This window comes from Ursus americanus, chromosome 1, assembly GCF_024610735.1.
Source record: "Ursus americanus isolate L20-20 chromosome 1, mUrsAme1.1.p, whole genome shotgun sequence".
Taxonomy (NCBI): Eukaryota; Metazoa; Chordata; class Mammalia; order Carnivora; family Ursidae; genus Ursus; species Ursus americanus.
Window position 1 is genome coordinate 20185930 of NC_142127.1, and position 15821 is coordinate 20201750.

General features: G+C 40.7%; 1 protein-coding gene across 18 annotated transcripts in view; it reads right to left on the minus strand.

The window, feature by feature from the left end:
• Positions 1–15821, minus strand: part of LOC123782474 (uncharacterized) — a 604024-nt gene that overhangs the window by 217951 nt on the left and 370252 nt on the right. For 17 of the 18 annotated variants that reach the window (XR_015723165.1, XR_015723147.1, XR_015723156.1 and 14 more), the window contains one exon: positions 1580–1716. The gene's annotated coding sequence lies outside the window, so the exon portion shown is untranslated. Of the gene's footprint in view, positions 1–990; positions 1029–1579; positions 1717–15821 lie in introns of all 18 variants that reach the window. The other variant, XM_087859029.1, reaches the window with a different exon arrangement.

The window sequence follows — 15821 nt, forward strand, 5'->3', positions numbered from 1 at the left end:
TTCTCTAGGTTAGTCTGTGTCAAGGAAGGTGCTAGATTGAGTCCAGTTGCTTTCCAAAGACAATATGTATGGGTCCCCTTTTAGCTTCTGCTTTCCGTGGCTGGAGCACTTATTTTACCCGGGTTTGGCCAGCTACCCACTCTTAATTTGGATGCTTGCTCTTCCTCTCACCTGGAGATCATGAGCTGTTGCCCAGCTGTGGGCAAACAACCTCTCACTTGCTGACTATCTGCTTCCATGCCCCTATGGTGGTTGGGATTGGGACTCTGGATTAGATTTCAGGAGAAGTTTTCTAACCTGAACAAAGGAACTCTGCACATGGTGGATCCCAGATTGCTACAGTTCCCATCCAAGGACGTGCTGAGGGGCCCCACAGTAAATGAGAATAATTTCCCTTCTACTTGCTATGAGTATGTTCTTTGGGTCTCCTGGAAACTGGATTTAGGTTAAGTTGGGTATCCCTAGACTCTGGTGATAGTGTTGCCATAGGAGGACCTCAATCTCTCTCTGATTTCTAACCATCGTTAGTACTGAAATAACCATTCTATTTCTGTGTTTGATGTGGTCACTCAGACTGGAAAGGGGGCATTTTCCTTCCTCCCCAGCCACTGGATGTGCTGGCCTGCTGAAGACCATGGTCAATGTGGACAGACTTCCTTACAGACAGCAGCTGTTTCCTTGCCAAAGTCTCTAGGGCATATTCCCTCCTTCGTATGAGCTCAACATCCCTGGCACTTTGGGCCCCTGCTTTCTGTCGCTGTCCATATCTTGTCAGTCATCTAATAAGTGTGGATTCTCTGATGTCTCTCACTTTTCTGAATTCTTAATGTTGCTCTCTCTCTATTCAGTTGCTTTTCTAGCTATGACCACACTAGATTTATCTTCCTGAAGCAACAGTTCTGATGACTCCCTCCTACAGCCTTCCCGTTGTCCTTATGCAGAGGTGATTTGTGACAAATTTAACAAGGCTTAATGCTGAGGGCTACTCACTGGCCGGAAATCCAGTATCACGTTCATGGGGTCATACGCTGTTGTAAAAGTAGCAAAAGTAAGATATTTTCACCCAAATAAAACCACCATGTCTTTCTGCTTGCTGATGTACCCCTCTTTGTCAGGAGGTGATGGAGCCGGAGGAATATATTGGATTTTATAACAGGAATTTTCACTGAGAATATATTTCAATCCCATTTAGCAGCATATAACCTTTTTGGTTCACAATCATATTATGTACTTTTCCTAAATTTTGTGATTTTTTGGAATCTGTCAGCCTTTACAAATTTATAACATGTTGTTCATTTGTATCCTCCTTTGAAATAACCATTCACTTTGTACCCGATTTTGTATAAAAACTCTTATGAGGGTACCCAATCATCTAAGCTTCAAGCTAAAAAAATGGATCTACTCCTGCTTATATTATATTAAAAAAATACAATTCGTTTGAGACTCAGGTCCCTTTCTTCCAGGCCTCTCATATTTTTCCCACATTTTCCCAACCCCCTGTTCCCCTACTGCCAGCCTAGGACTTCTACTCCTCTTGCTTCCCCTCAAATCTTTGTGTGAGTCTCTGAACTCTACTTACCCTTCTGAACCTCAGCCACGTTCACGTCAAGGATGAAGCTCACAGTTACTGGCTGTTTTCATATGCCAGGCAGTGTCCAGACCTTGGCTTTCGTTCTTACGACCACCACGAGGCAAGCATCGATGGGTATGCTCATTCTGTAGATGATGAAACAGAGCTTCTGTGAGGTCAGCCTGCCCGGGGTCCAAGAGTGTCTGCTCGTGCCCTGTGGCAGCGCCTCTGAAGAGTAGCTGCTCCCGGGGCTCCCGGGTGGCTCAGTTAAACCGCCAACTCTCGATTTCCGTTTACATCATAATCTCAAGGTTGTGAGATCGAGCCCCATGTCAGGCTCCGTGCTCAGCGAGGAGTCTGCTTGAGAATCTCCTCCTCGCCCTCTGCCCCCCGCCCCACTGGCTCTCTCTCTCTCTTGAAAATAAATGAATAAATCTTTTTTAAAAAGATAGCTGTTCCCTACATCTGTCCAGAGATATCTCTGAGCCTCAAAGTACTGATAGCATCTACCTTGTAAACAGCCAGCTGCCTGTGTTGTTACGTAACTATCTCACAGGCACACTTCTTACTCTGTCCTCCTTCATCCACCGCAACCAGAGTGTATTAACCTAGAAACCTGGCATGAAATCCTCTGCTCCCTTTAGATGCAAACCTGTGTGTGCACACCCATCTGTGCTTGCTGCACAGAGGTATACGTGAAATGTCCAATTCGAGGGCTAAAATAAAACTGGCTGAAGGGACAGCTCAATTGCATTCACAAGAGCTGGAAACCGTGAGCATAGGTGTCTCTGTCCTACTATGCTAATACCAGAATGGAAGACGGAAGTGAAAAGATGTGTATTTCTTTAAATCCACAATGTCAAAAAATATGTCCTAAAAATATTACTCACAGAGAAGCACAATTGACATGTGTCAGGATGCTGACAGCTCCGTGTGGGTGATTAGATCAAGAAGGAATCTCTTAGCTGTTAGAATATAGTTGAAAAATTATGTAGGGATTTTGAAATCAATTTCCATCCTTCAAACTGAAAAATGCAAATTTTTCAAACCCAATAAGGATACAAGGATAATGAGGAATAACAAACATATTGCACATCAGAATGATTATTCTGTGCTTTTTTCTTTTTTTTTTAAATCTCTCTTTTGGTACCTAGTTATCCATAGGTTGTTTCATGGACTATTGGGAATGAGAATTTGGGAGTGAGAATTCAAATTTTCATTCCCTTCTTTTTTTTTCTCCCTTTCCCTCACACCCGCCACCTCATCATTAATGTACTAAGATGATGGAATGATGGATTGCTTTGTTTCCATACACAAGTTATAGTATCTGCCTCCACGGCATATGTTGGAAAGATTCCTCTGGCATCTGGGCATTGGTGAGTCATTTCATCACGAATCTCAGGGTTATAAGAAATGTTAGGTATTATATACTGCAAAATGTTTCATTAAAGTAATAACCATAGTTTAGTGTGTTAAACATTATATCAATCATACTTCAATTCTTTTTCAAAGAAAATCTATTCACAAGGAGAAAACTTAGGTTTAAGTCGTTAGATAATTATTAACATTTACTAAATGCTTATTATACACAAGACAGTGTTCTGAGTGTCACGTATGTTAACATGCTCTATCCTCAGACAATGCTGAGAATAGTACTTGTGAAGCAAGTACTACCGTCCACATTGTACAGATGAGACCACTGAGGCCAGAAGAGCTTTAATGACATGCCAAGGTCATACAGCTAGCAAGTGGCAGACCGGGACTGCACACCAGGCTGAAAAGCTCTAGAAACCACCACTTTGCCCCAAATAATGCATCTATTTTGAGTCTTTGAACTTTTTTAGTTCCAGAGTCTATTTTCTTAGTTATACGGTTTCAGTCCTCTTTCCAATTACTTGCAAAAGGTTATTAAGCCTCTGCTGGAACCCCTGTTATTGCAGGGGAAGGGGGAAGTGGCTGCTTCTGGAGAAAGTTCATGCTATTTTTGGACAGCTCTGTTGTTAAAAAATTCTTCCTTACATTGAGCTAAAAATCTACCACCCCATTACCTGTGTGAAGACAGTGGGCTGGTAGAAAATGTCATTAGATATGAGGCTAGACAGGAAGGTAAAGGCCAGAGCGTGAAGTGCTTTGAAGACCACATGGGCGTCTAATGCTGATATGAAGACTGAGCCCCTGGTAAATGCCCCGCTGTTAAGACGTATTTCCCCACCTGCTCCTGAAATGACAGCTTTTCCAACTTCAGTAGAGGAATTTACATTTATCTATCTTGCATTTGACGTTGTTGGTTTCCACTCATTATTCCAATATAAAGATATTTTTGTCTCCTGATTCTGAATTTTTCCTGTATTAGCTACTTCTTTCAGCTTTCTACGTTTGTCACTATTTTTATTCAGGCTATTGACAAGCTCCCAAGGAAGATCGTACTGCATGTTGCCTGAAAATTAGAATTGAAATTGTCGGTCACCACTAAGCCATAGCATTCTTGTGTCGTAATAGAACATTGGCCATCCTCTTCCCTTTTTCTCACCCTGCAGAATCCTGGGTGCCTTAGCAGCCAAATGACCACTAGGGACTAAACAGTGAAAATCATAAAATTTTGACTACTGTAGCCAGGGAGGGTGTTTAATGCTGCTACATAGGAAACAAAAGGGTATTTACATGCCTGCTTAATAGAGAATCAATATTAAGCTATGATCTAATTGGAAAGTTCTTCTTTGCATATCAAAAGAAAAGATGTTCATTTAAGAGCCTTGAGGCACCTGGGTGGCTCAGTCTGTTAAGCATCTGCTTTCAACTCAGGTTATGATCTCAGGGTTCTGGGATTGAGCCCTGAATTGGGCTTCCTGCTTAGCAGGGACTCTGCTTCTCCCTCTCTGTCTCTATTTCTCTCTCTCTTTCATGTCCTTGCATGTGCTCTTTCTCTCTCAAATAAATAAAATATTAAAAGCAACAAAACTACCCACTGCCACAGCTTTATGAACAACATGAAATCAACTGGGCAGAACACAGAACAAATGCATGAGGTCAAGAAAGTACAAAGATACTGACCCAAGAAAGCGAAAAGAGAGGCCATTCATTCCTGGCCATCAAATATCCCACAGCAGGCAGCCTGGCTTTTTGCAGACCATGTGGAGGAAGAGCCCTTCTTGGAAACACCTGGTAAAGACTCTGTTACTTAAAATCTTTCAGTGGTTATAGTTATAGAAGAAGAAAAAAAATCTCTGCAATTACAACAAAGATTGTGATACAAAGAAGCAATCATCCCAGCCCTTGAGAAGGACCCAGAGGGATGCAACCCACAAAGGAACTTAACAAATTCTGCTGGCAGAAAGAAGAAACTCAGAGCTAAACCAAACAAAAGCCATTCCCACAGCAGTCCCTGCTGACCTGGGATTCACCAGATACTAGCAGAGACAATATGAAATTTAAGAGTGTGCCATTTATAACTTTTACTTTAATATATGCAATTATTCTCAAATTACTTTTCACTACACTACATATAGTTTTCATTTCAAAGCAGCCCATCTATTCTATTTTCTCATAAAGTACCCAATTATTAAAAATTAATAACAGCTTCCTGTATCATGTCAGAGAGATATCTGCTCTGAACTAACCCAAACTAAAAATCACATTTAAGATTCACATTTATGACTTTCGGGCTTCACATGAGAAGACCAGACGAGCAGTGTTGTCTAGGCTGCTTATTTTCACCATACGTAGCTGAATGACCAAGCAAAACTCAATTTTGGAAGGCAGGGTTTGCCTCATTTCTGGAGACAGTCGACGCTCGGAGCGAGGTGCCCAATGAGGTGCCGTAGCCCGTGTGAGTCTCTTCCTGCCAAGCCCCAGTGATCCCACGAGAGGACTTGTCCACAGTAATAACAAGGACAATTACAACTTATATGGCACACAGTATGTGCCCTCACTTAAAGCAGTGACTTGAATATACTCCTTTCTGAGTTCTCAGAGTAACTCTTTGGCATAGGTTTAATCATCCCAATTTTATATTTGAAGAAACAGCAGTTCAAAGTGTCTTTTTTTAAAAGTCAAATAACTGAAATATGATGGGACCTGTATCTGCTTTTTACCATGTAGTCATTTGCACGCTTGGTGCGATTTTTAGATTTTACTACCAATTCCTTTCCAAGTTTTGTTTTTTTTTTTTCCTCACGGTACTTCCAGGGCTGTGATTCTGTTTTTACTCCCTGCCTTTTATGGACTGCTGTTGGCTCACTAGTCTGCCTTCGCAGAGTGCTTTTAGAGAATTGCATATCTCAGAGCGAAGGCCACCCTTAGCTTTTGGGAAAGGTATGAATGCAGGCCCACATTCTAAATATTTACAGACGAAGCTAACAAACTGTTTAATGATATATGTTCAATGCTTGACAAATATACCTTTATAAAGACCAAGAAAGCCATGTTTGAGTTCCAAAAGAGACAGGTCCTGGACCCCAGTAAGCCTCTTCTCTCCACTTCTAGTTCCACTGTACTGAGAAGTCCCCTCATGTTCACCACCCTGGGCCTAGGTGCTGGTGGTGTGATACATCCTAGCGAGGGTAGACCAGAGATGCAAGCTGTGTGAACCTTGAAAATGGTTTGGGGGCCATTTGGGCAAAGAATTCGGGGATTCTGGGTACCTGCATCATGGTCTGGGAGGGGAAGGTGCTAATTCTAAGGCCATGTTCCATTGGCCTCATGGACCTTATTTCATGGCAAGGGGCATACTGAAATTAGTCCGGAGAGGGATCTTCTTAGATGGCAATATTGCGTGAAATTTCTCCAAATCCTGGCTTCTCTCATTGAGACCCATTGATGTAATGAATCACTGGACCAAATGCCAGACAAACTGCTTTGCAAGTCAAGCTGGTCTTTTAGAGCCAATTCCCTTCACCTTTTTAGAATCATTCCCTTCCAAGTACCCAGTGCTTTTCTGCAGGTCCAAGCCATCCATTCACAGAGCACGTAATGCGAAAAATTCATTCTCCAAAATATGTTACCTTTCCTAAGGGACCTTATGTATTTTATTTTAAAAGAGGCTGCAATTTAAACCAAAGAAATAAATTTCCTAATGATGGAATTTCTAGCAACAGCAGAAATATATTTGGGGACAGGGATTTTCTTGACATAAATCTGCATTAGTTTCCTAGGGTTATCATAACAAATAACCACAAACTTGGTGGCTTACAACAACAGAAATGTATTTTCTCAGTGTGGAGACCAGAAGTCTGAAATCAAGGTGTCAGCAGAGCCACGCTCCCTCTGAGGACTCCCGGGGAGGATCGTCCTGCCTCTTCCAGGCCCTGGTGGTGGCAGGGGTTCCTTCTCTCTGGGGTGCTGCCTCGCTCCCATCCACCTGCATCTCCCAGGGCCTTCTCCTCTCTGCCTCAATCTCCCTCGGCCTTTTTAAGGACACTTATTAGATTTTGGGTCCGTCTGGATAGTCCAGGATGACCCATCTCAGGATCCCTAAGTTAATTCCATCTGCAAAGACCCAGTCTCTAAACAAGGTCACATTCACAGGTTCTGGGAGACTTGTCTTTTGGGAATCACCATTGCACTCACTACACTATCTGGACAGCATTCTTGTGCATGCGCAGAGGGAAGGGCAGCCTGCTGCAGGCCCAGGAGGCAGGGGGCGTTAGCCCAGCACTGGGACAGGCCTCCTCACAGGAGATAAACTTCACTTCTGACAGAGAGATGGGACAGACAGCCACCACATTTGAGAGAACGAAGAGAAGATTATGGCACTGCTGCTAGGAAAGTCTTCGTCAGACTGAAGCTCAGGAAAGAATAAATCATCTCTCCTTACTTTTCAAACCTCTTCACTTCATCACAGCCGTAATTGGAGATTATATGAGCTTAAGGTCCACCACTGACATTCTATGCGTTTATTTCTCCCCTTAGGCAAGGGAGAAATCCCTTTTTTATCCCTGTTTTAAGGACTGTTACTAACTGACTGCCTATTATGTCCTAAGAATTTTAACTATATTACTTCATTTTATCTTCATAACAGCCCTCTAGGGAAGACAGTAATATCCACACCCATTACACAAATGTGAAAACCAAGGCCCTGACATTGTGTAACCGGCCAGGATCCCATAGCTCGGAATCAAAGGTGCTGAGAGCCACAGAATCCATGCTCTTTCTAGGACTCCCCTGCCCTGGGATCAGTCTAGATCAGCCCTACCCCTCTAAACAGATAGTGTTAATCGGGCCAACTTTCCTTTTCTGAAAGAGCAATGAAGCATCCTTTACTAGCAGCTAGAGAAGCCCAAGGCTAAGGAATCATTCTTTTTGCTTACACTATACTGCCACCTAGTGGATAAATAATTAATGTCAGAAGATACCCTTTCTGGCACCTTAAATTTTTGGTACTGGTAATTCGTTTGTATTTAAATTTTGCTTTTTAGGGTCTTAAGGAGGGCACTTGTTGGGATGAGCATTGGGTGGTATATGTAAGCGATGAATCACTAAATTCTACACCTGAAACCAATTTTACCATATATGTTAACTAACTAGAATTTAAATAAAAATTTGAAATAAAAAAAGTTTTTTAAATTGAGAACCTATCAAAATCAACATCAAATTCCCACCCCTGCCTCCATATACACATGTACACTCCTTCTGTACAACTGTCTCACATATATTTATATGTCGTGTAACAGGGAAGTGAAAGAATTAGACCCACCTTCCATACTTGGATCATGACTGCAAATGTGCAATAGTTAAAATCACAAGCAAAAACATGTGCTCTCCAAACTTCCCCCTAATGAAATTGTGACCCTTTGGCATTGACTAATTTGACTAAAATTTTAGGGAGGAGTTCAGGCAGAAATGACTAATAGGTTTATCTTTAATTATTTTTCACACCTAAAACCACAATTTCTATCCACCACAAACAGCTTCTATACTGAGTGCACGGCAGAGCTGACTCTAGACTGGTGGTGTCCAGGGAGCCGGCTGTGGGAGTAAGACGGCCCTGTAGGTAACACAATGATGAATGCCTCCATATGAATGTGAAAAGAAGGTGCTGCTCCTATCACCCCATTATTAAATATACATTGTAAGGTATCTAAGACACTTATTAGGGGGCACCTGGGTGGTTCAGTTGGTTAAGCATCCAACTCTTGATTTTGGCTCATGTCATGATCTCAGGGTTATGAAATTGGTCTCCACGCTGGACTTGGAGCCTTCTTAAGATTCTCTCTCTCCTACTCCTTCTGCCCCTCCCCGGTCTCTCTCTCTCTCAAATAAATAAATAAACACTTATTAGTATTAGTCTTTTAATCCTGCTGTAATGAATTACCACCAATTTAGTGGCTTAAAACAACATAAGTTTATTATCTCACAGTTCTGGAGGTCAGAAACCTTAAAAGGGTCTCATGGGCTAAAATCAAGGTGTCAGCAAGTCTGCATTCCTTCTGGAAGCTCCAGGGGACTATATGTTCCCTAGGCTATTCCAGATTCTAGAAACAGCCTTAAAGTCAGCAGCACTGGCCCCAGGCCTACTCGCAATGCCATCTCTCCAAACTCCCTCCTTTGTCTCCCTTTTCTGTTCTGCAGGGCCCTGTGATGCCACTGGACCTACCAGAGTAACCCAGGTTAATAATCAATATCCCTGTTTTAAGGGCAAATGATTAACAGCATCAATTATAGCTGCTACCTTAATGTAATATAGTCTCAGTTTCCAGGAATTAAGCATGGACATCTTGGGGATGGGGAAGGCATTCGGTCTCCTTTCCCTTCCTACCCCGTCCCCCACTTCACAAACTGCAAGGGCCTTGTAAGCATGCATGAGGACACATCTACCCGGAAATTCCACCTGCACTTTGGCCAGCACATTTAATAGTAGATAAGAGCATAGATTCAGACAGACTTCAGTTTAAATCCCAGATCCTTCCCCGATGTGAAAACTTGCGTATGTTACTTAGCATTTCTACGCTCAGTTTCTTCATCCCTAAAATGGGCATAACATCTGCCTCGTAGTATTCTTGTAAGGCTTAAATAAGTCTCCAAAGAGCACTTAGCAGAGCATGTGGCATACACGAGCATCTCGGATTGTCTGAAGGAATAATTTCTGAGAATGAGGATTTTCCATTCAATCTTCAAAGGGAGAGTAACTAACCACCTAACTGAGCACCGCATTGGATGCTTGGGGCACAGGGAAAGGGCAATGCCTGTCTTCACCCAGTTAACATTGTCCAGTTCAGTAGAATCCGAGACCAAGACATGCTGTCTTGTGAGGTTCTTCTAAAACAGGTAAATGAAGGCTTCTGTTGTACCTTATGTATCGGGATAAACTTTGCCCCGTCAGACATTCCAGGTGGGGAGCATCCGAAGAGAACATACAAGAGGAAGACACTGTTTCCTTCGTTCTTTCCTATCCTTTGTTGTCCAGAACACGTATGCCAATGTCAATACTTCACTGACTGATTATATATTGTATGATACACAGAAAGATGATCTTCTTTTTAAAAAAATATTTATTTAATAATTTGAGAGAGAGAGAGAGTGCACAAGTTGGGGGGGGCGGGCAGAGGGAGAGGAAGAGAGAATCCTAAGCAGACTCCATGCAGAGCGTGCAGCCTGATGTGGGACTTGATCTCATGACCCTGAGATCATGACCTGAGCCAAAACCAAGAGTCAGACACTTAACTGATTGAGCCACACAGGTGCCCTGAAAGATGGCCATTTTGCCTAAAGCTGAGGGCAGCAACATTGTGTGTGCGTGTGTGTGTGTGTGTGTATTGCTACCATACACAAACATATGCCATCAAGTTATACTAAAATCGATTTTTGCCCTAATAAGAAGTAAATTTGAGGCAATGAAATTAAAATGTTTTTAAAACCTTCTTATGACACTACAATTTATTTTTAACGAAGTTCTGAAATAATGAATTAAAAATTGCCTTGGTTACAAGCCACCCATACACAATGTACTTAGGATGTAAAAAAAAGTCATGCTTTTAGATGGGCTAAATCTATGTCTCCTATAATCTTGTTTAATAATAAATTTACTCAGGAACATGTTCATTAGAGAAAGTAATTTCTGCAACTTCAGTAAATATGTCTGAATTTGTAGTATCTAATACATTTTTACTATTTTATTTTAGGATTTTACGTAACTCTTTGACTATAATGCATGAATTCCTTGAATATAAGAACTATGGAGTAAAATGCTATTTGCACATTAAAACTATAGAAAGGATGCCAAAACTCAAAGTTTTACTTTTATCCCTATGATCTTTTTGATTCCCCAGCTTCCCTGATAGGATTAGGAAACAGAACACTTCCCTCCAGGACTATCAGACCTTGGAACAAATGGGTGAGACGCGGCCGTGACCAGTCCTTCCTGGGTTTGCCCATCCTCTCACTCAGGCGAGTGCACTGAGAAGGTCACTGCATTTTGGATGTGGTTACAGCTCTTCTCCTGAGGCACCTCTGTAAAGCTCAGGAGCTGGAGGGCTACAGTCTGACTAGAAACCCTAGAACCTGCAACCATATTGCACCTCATGTTTGCACCAGCTTACTGTTCATTATACCCCAGGGACTTCAGCACGAGGACATTAAAGGCAGTGTGGCAAACCCAGCCTCTGTCCTGAGTTTACACAGCTTAGGTTAAGACTGACTTGGTGGGGAGGCAGTCAGGGCTTGGGTAATGAGGCTATGGCAGAGTGTACCTTGGAAAGAACATTCTATTAAGTACCTCCGTCAGAGACAGTCACGGAGCTCTGATTAGAGAAGTCTTCGACCCTCGGCTCCATGTAAATGCCAAGGCAAGCACAATAATTCAGTGTGACAAGACTGTCAGCTCAGTCCAGTTGGTGGTAGCAAAGGCCACATCCCAGCAGAGCTGGGAGTTAGGGAGCCCTGCCAGAGGCATGCTGGAACAGATTCACCCCAGAATCCATCATATTTTGTTCCTCTCACCTCACTGGGAAATTTTGAAAACTGAAGTCACATAGAGTTTAGCTTTTAGAGAGATGCAGCTAGTTCAATTCAGAACTTAGGTTGGACTGGTTGCTAATATTTATTTAGTACCTAATAAATGGCAAGCACTCTACTAAGAAATGTATATGCGTTATTTATTAACCGCACTGTAAGGGTGGGTAGAATTAATCCTTGATGAATCTGAGGCCTAAAGAACTCCAATGACTTTCCCAAGTTCCCACGGAGAGTAAAAACGAGTATTGACACTCCCCTTGCATCTGTAACCCCTCTGGTTTTCCCTAAGTTATGTAGGAACACAGCAGTCAAATATATATAAACAAGAAAATAAAAAAAAGTAAATCCTAAACATATTTGACTATTCTAATTTTTATTTAGCTGAGAATCTCCTCAGACACAGTTTATCTTTGTCCTCTCTCCACCTTACATCGCCTCACACTCTCCTTGCGAAGTTGTAGGAAATGATTCTGAGTCTCATTTGGACAGTTAATGGGATGGATTTTTATCAAGAGCGCTCAAAATGTGTCAGGAACTATCATTTTCCCTTTGTTCTGGATGAGATCATTCAGGTAATAACAGATTTATCAAATAAAATAATAAAAGAGGAGATGAGCAAGTGGGTGCAACAATTGTTAAAAGTAACCAGTGGGAGAAAGTAGGAGTGAGTGGAATATTTTACCCCCCCCCCATGAGATTAAGGAAGACAACTGTGTGATAACTCATATCACATGTCATATATTAGTTATGACAAAATTTCTTAGTTTCTTCTATCAACAAGTTGGATGAAAATTTCATTTCTATTCTGTTATTTTTTTTTTTAATTCCTACAATCAACAGAAAGGGATCAATGAATCTTTGTGTCAAGCTTCTGTGAATGAGTCTAGAAAATAAAGAAGGTTGTTTTGAAGTAGATTCTTAATGTTTTCCCACTTGTTGACCTGGATTAAAGGTGAAACTCACTTGTCCCATTATGATGCATTTCTCTCTTTTATAATGAGAAGGTGATGAGGAGGAGAAATGCATTAACACATAACAGGGACCAGAATGTATCATAAAATATTAGCTAATTCTTTCCTTTTCCTGGTAATAGATGTTTGGAACAGTTTCTCATTTATTTAAGAAATAGGCTACATTAGTTTCAAGGCCCTGTGACTCAGTGTTCTATAATTTACATAGACCCGGTACTAAGCTAAGGTGCTTACTGCTGCTAAAGCCATTAATTTTTTTTGGATGATTAAAAACAAGAGCTAAGGATTAGCAGTAATTAAACATCTCTTAGAAAAGGTCAGTGGTACAAGGAAATGGTTCATTACACTGAAAGAACAAGAAGAAAGTTGAAGAGAATGTATTTTTTCAACCACGAAACTGAGTAAAAGCCATCCAAGCTGGGAGATTTACTAATTCATAGCAATTAAGTAGTTAATTAGAAGTCTGTAATTATCTTTGCCACTTCATTAAGAACTCTGTACAGATTTCCCAGTATAATTTGTTGGAAACCCTACTTCCCTTGGTTATTGGGATTTTATGAAGAAACTGCTTTCAATGTATTAAAGGAGTGTCTCATTAAAACTTTGCTCAGCCATCCGTGGAAACGCAAGTTGATTCCTGAGAGTCTAACAGTTCTGGGCTTACTGGTGAAGTGTGACTTAAAGGACCCAGGAGAGCACAAGTAACCTTCTACTTCCCAGTCTCAGGGTGGGTACTCACCCACTGCTCAGGTATGGCCTCATTACTTACACAGGTACCCATTCTTACTGGCTGCGGCACTGTTCTGATTGGCCATTGTCCATGCTGTATTTGTTTTTAAACATTACAAACATCACTTGTTCTGCTAATGGGTGATTACCCGTAGGGAAATCTATAACCCCTGACAAGATACTGACACCAGGTCACCTATCTTGGCAATAACATAGGAACTCAACCTTCCTTCTATCTGTGACTATAACAGCCCAAACCTATGAAGACAAGTCCCCTCAAAAAAGGTCAAAAGACCAAAAGGTCTACTTTTCTGTGTTTTACTTGGCAGACTGGCCTGTGACCGTTATCTACGTTGTCAGCAAGGTTTCTCAGAGTGTTTGCAAATGTAGAGGCTACCGTGCTGTAAATGGGTAAATAACAAAACGGTCAGAGGACCAACCGTATCAGGTTATATAAGGAGAATAAAATAATGGATGTGTGTAACCTCTTAACTCTGGCGTAGAGAAAGCATTTTATAAATGGTGAGGAATATGAGGAGAGGCATTGCCCTCTGTTTTTCAGACAGATTACAATCTAATTTTTAACAATATATATTTATTCCCCAAATGAATCAACTATGATTTCTTAAGGAACTCATTATAGTTAGACATTATGGTTATTTTGAAATTTTTGCAATTATAAACACACTCATCGGGGCACCTGGGTGGCTCAGTCCTTAAGTGTCTGCCTTCAGCTCAGGGCGTGATCCCGGCGTTCTGGGATCGAGCCCCACATCAGGCTCCACCGCTGGGAGCCTGCTTCTTCCTCTCCCACTCCCCCTGCTTGTGTTCCCTCTCTCGCTGGCTGTCTCTCTCTCCATCAAATAAATAAATACAATCTTTAAAAATAAATAAATAAATAAATAAATAAATAAATAAATAAATAAATATAAAAAAATAAACACACTCATCATAAATATCTGAATGTCTAACCCTGTTTCTGCATTGTGGGTTATTCTTCATTCTTGATTATCCTCTACTTATTGATAATGTTGAGCTGCACGGCATACTGGACTTTAAGTTTAGAGATTTGTCATATTTGTAAAAAGGATTAATAAGAGTACTGCATGGGCATGCCATAAGTGTGGGAAAAAATGATGCAGAAACTAAAAACCACAGAATTTTAGACTTCAGGTAGGAATAGAAACTGGAATTGAGAATTTAAGGAATAATTTAGATCACTTCATCAGAAAAAAGGACAAGGACAGGAATATATACTAGTATACTTGCAGACAATAAACAGATAAATTTTGCTGGAATGAACGGTTCATTCATATGCAGAAATAATAGGGCATCAATGGAGAATAAAAAGTAGGTAAGGATCAGATAGGAAAACAGCTTCAGTATCAACTAAGACATCTTGGCTTTATTATCCAGGCCACTGGAAGAAAAATCAAGATTTCTGAGGATGAGACTGACATGTCAAAAAGCATTATAGAAATCTGTGATTTTTAGATGGTAAGTGGGATGTAGATTGTAAGTGGTTAAAAATGCTGGAAGCCATTGATTTGTCATTTAGAATTTAGAAGTGATTTGCTATACAAAAGAAATATTTAAAAGAAATAACTATAGTTCTTATTTTATGTAATAAGAATGTTGGATTAAATATAATATTTAAAAATTGACATGTAAAATAGAAAATAGCCATACATAATAGTTTTAGTACTTACTGTGTGTCAGGCAGTGGGTGAAGTGCTTTACATTTTGTGTGTCATTTAACCTCCCAAAAAAACCTGTGTGGTAGGAATTATGGTTATCTCACCTTTATAGAAAAGGAAATCGTTCAGAAAGGGTAAATACCTTATTTCATGCAGATAATAAGTGACACAGCCAGGATTTAAGCCTGGTTCTACCTGGCTCTAGGGGATACACACTATCTTCCTTCAAGTATGGACTCATTCTGACAAATATGATTTATTTACTAAAAGAACCAAGGTAAAGGTTGGTTCCAGGGGAAATGGAAATGAGGAACAGATATAAGATACATTACTAAATTGAATTCCAGAAGAGAGATGAAGATGTCAGGACAACTTCAAGTGTTTGACTCTAGGATACAAGGAGAGCAGTAGGACCACTAACAGAAATAGTAAAAATGAGAGAGCGTGCTGGTTCCCAGTAATTAAGTTTTTTTAACAACAATATAACAGTATGGGTTTATTTTAGAGCAAAGTTCAAGTTTTATGATTGCTTCCCTTGAACCAGCAATTCCCAAAATAATGTAAATAGGTGTTAAATAATGTGTTGCTAGATAGTGGCTTGATCATAGACCTTCCCCTCCCTTCTTCCTGAGATAAGAATACCCAGCAATAACTAAATATACCATTTGGTGTATTAGCTCAACTACTGTGGGCATTGGTGCTCTGCCTCAAAGCAATCCAGCTTCAATCATTTAAAATTTCTCCTACCAATGAAAGAGTTTATCTACTTCTCCTTTAGGTATTCCTGCCAATTAACAATCCCCATTCATGTAAACCAAAACCCCCATCAACTCTTCAACTGTCTTGTACTTAAATATGAACAGAAAACCAAGAATCTATAGTCATGCAAGAAAAGTTGACAACACG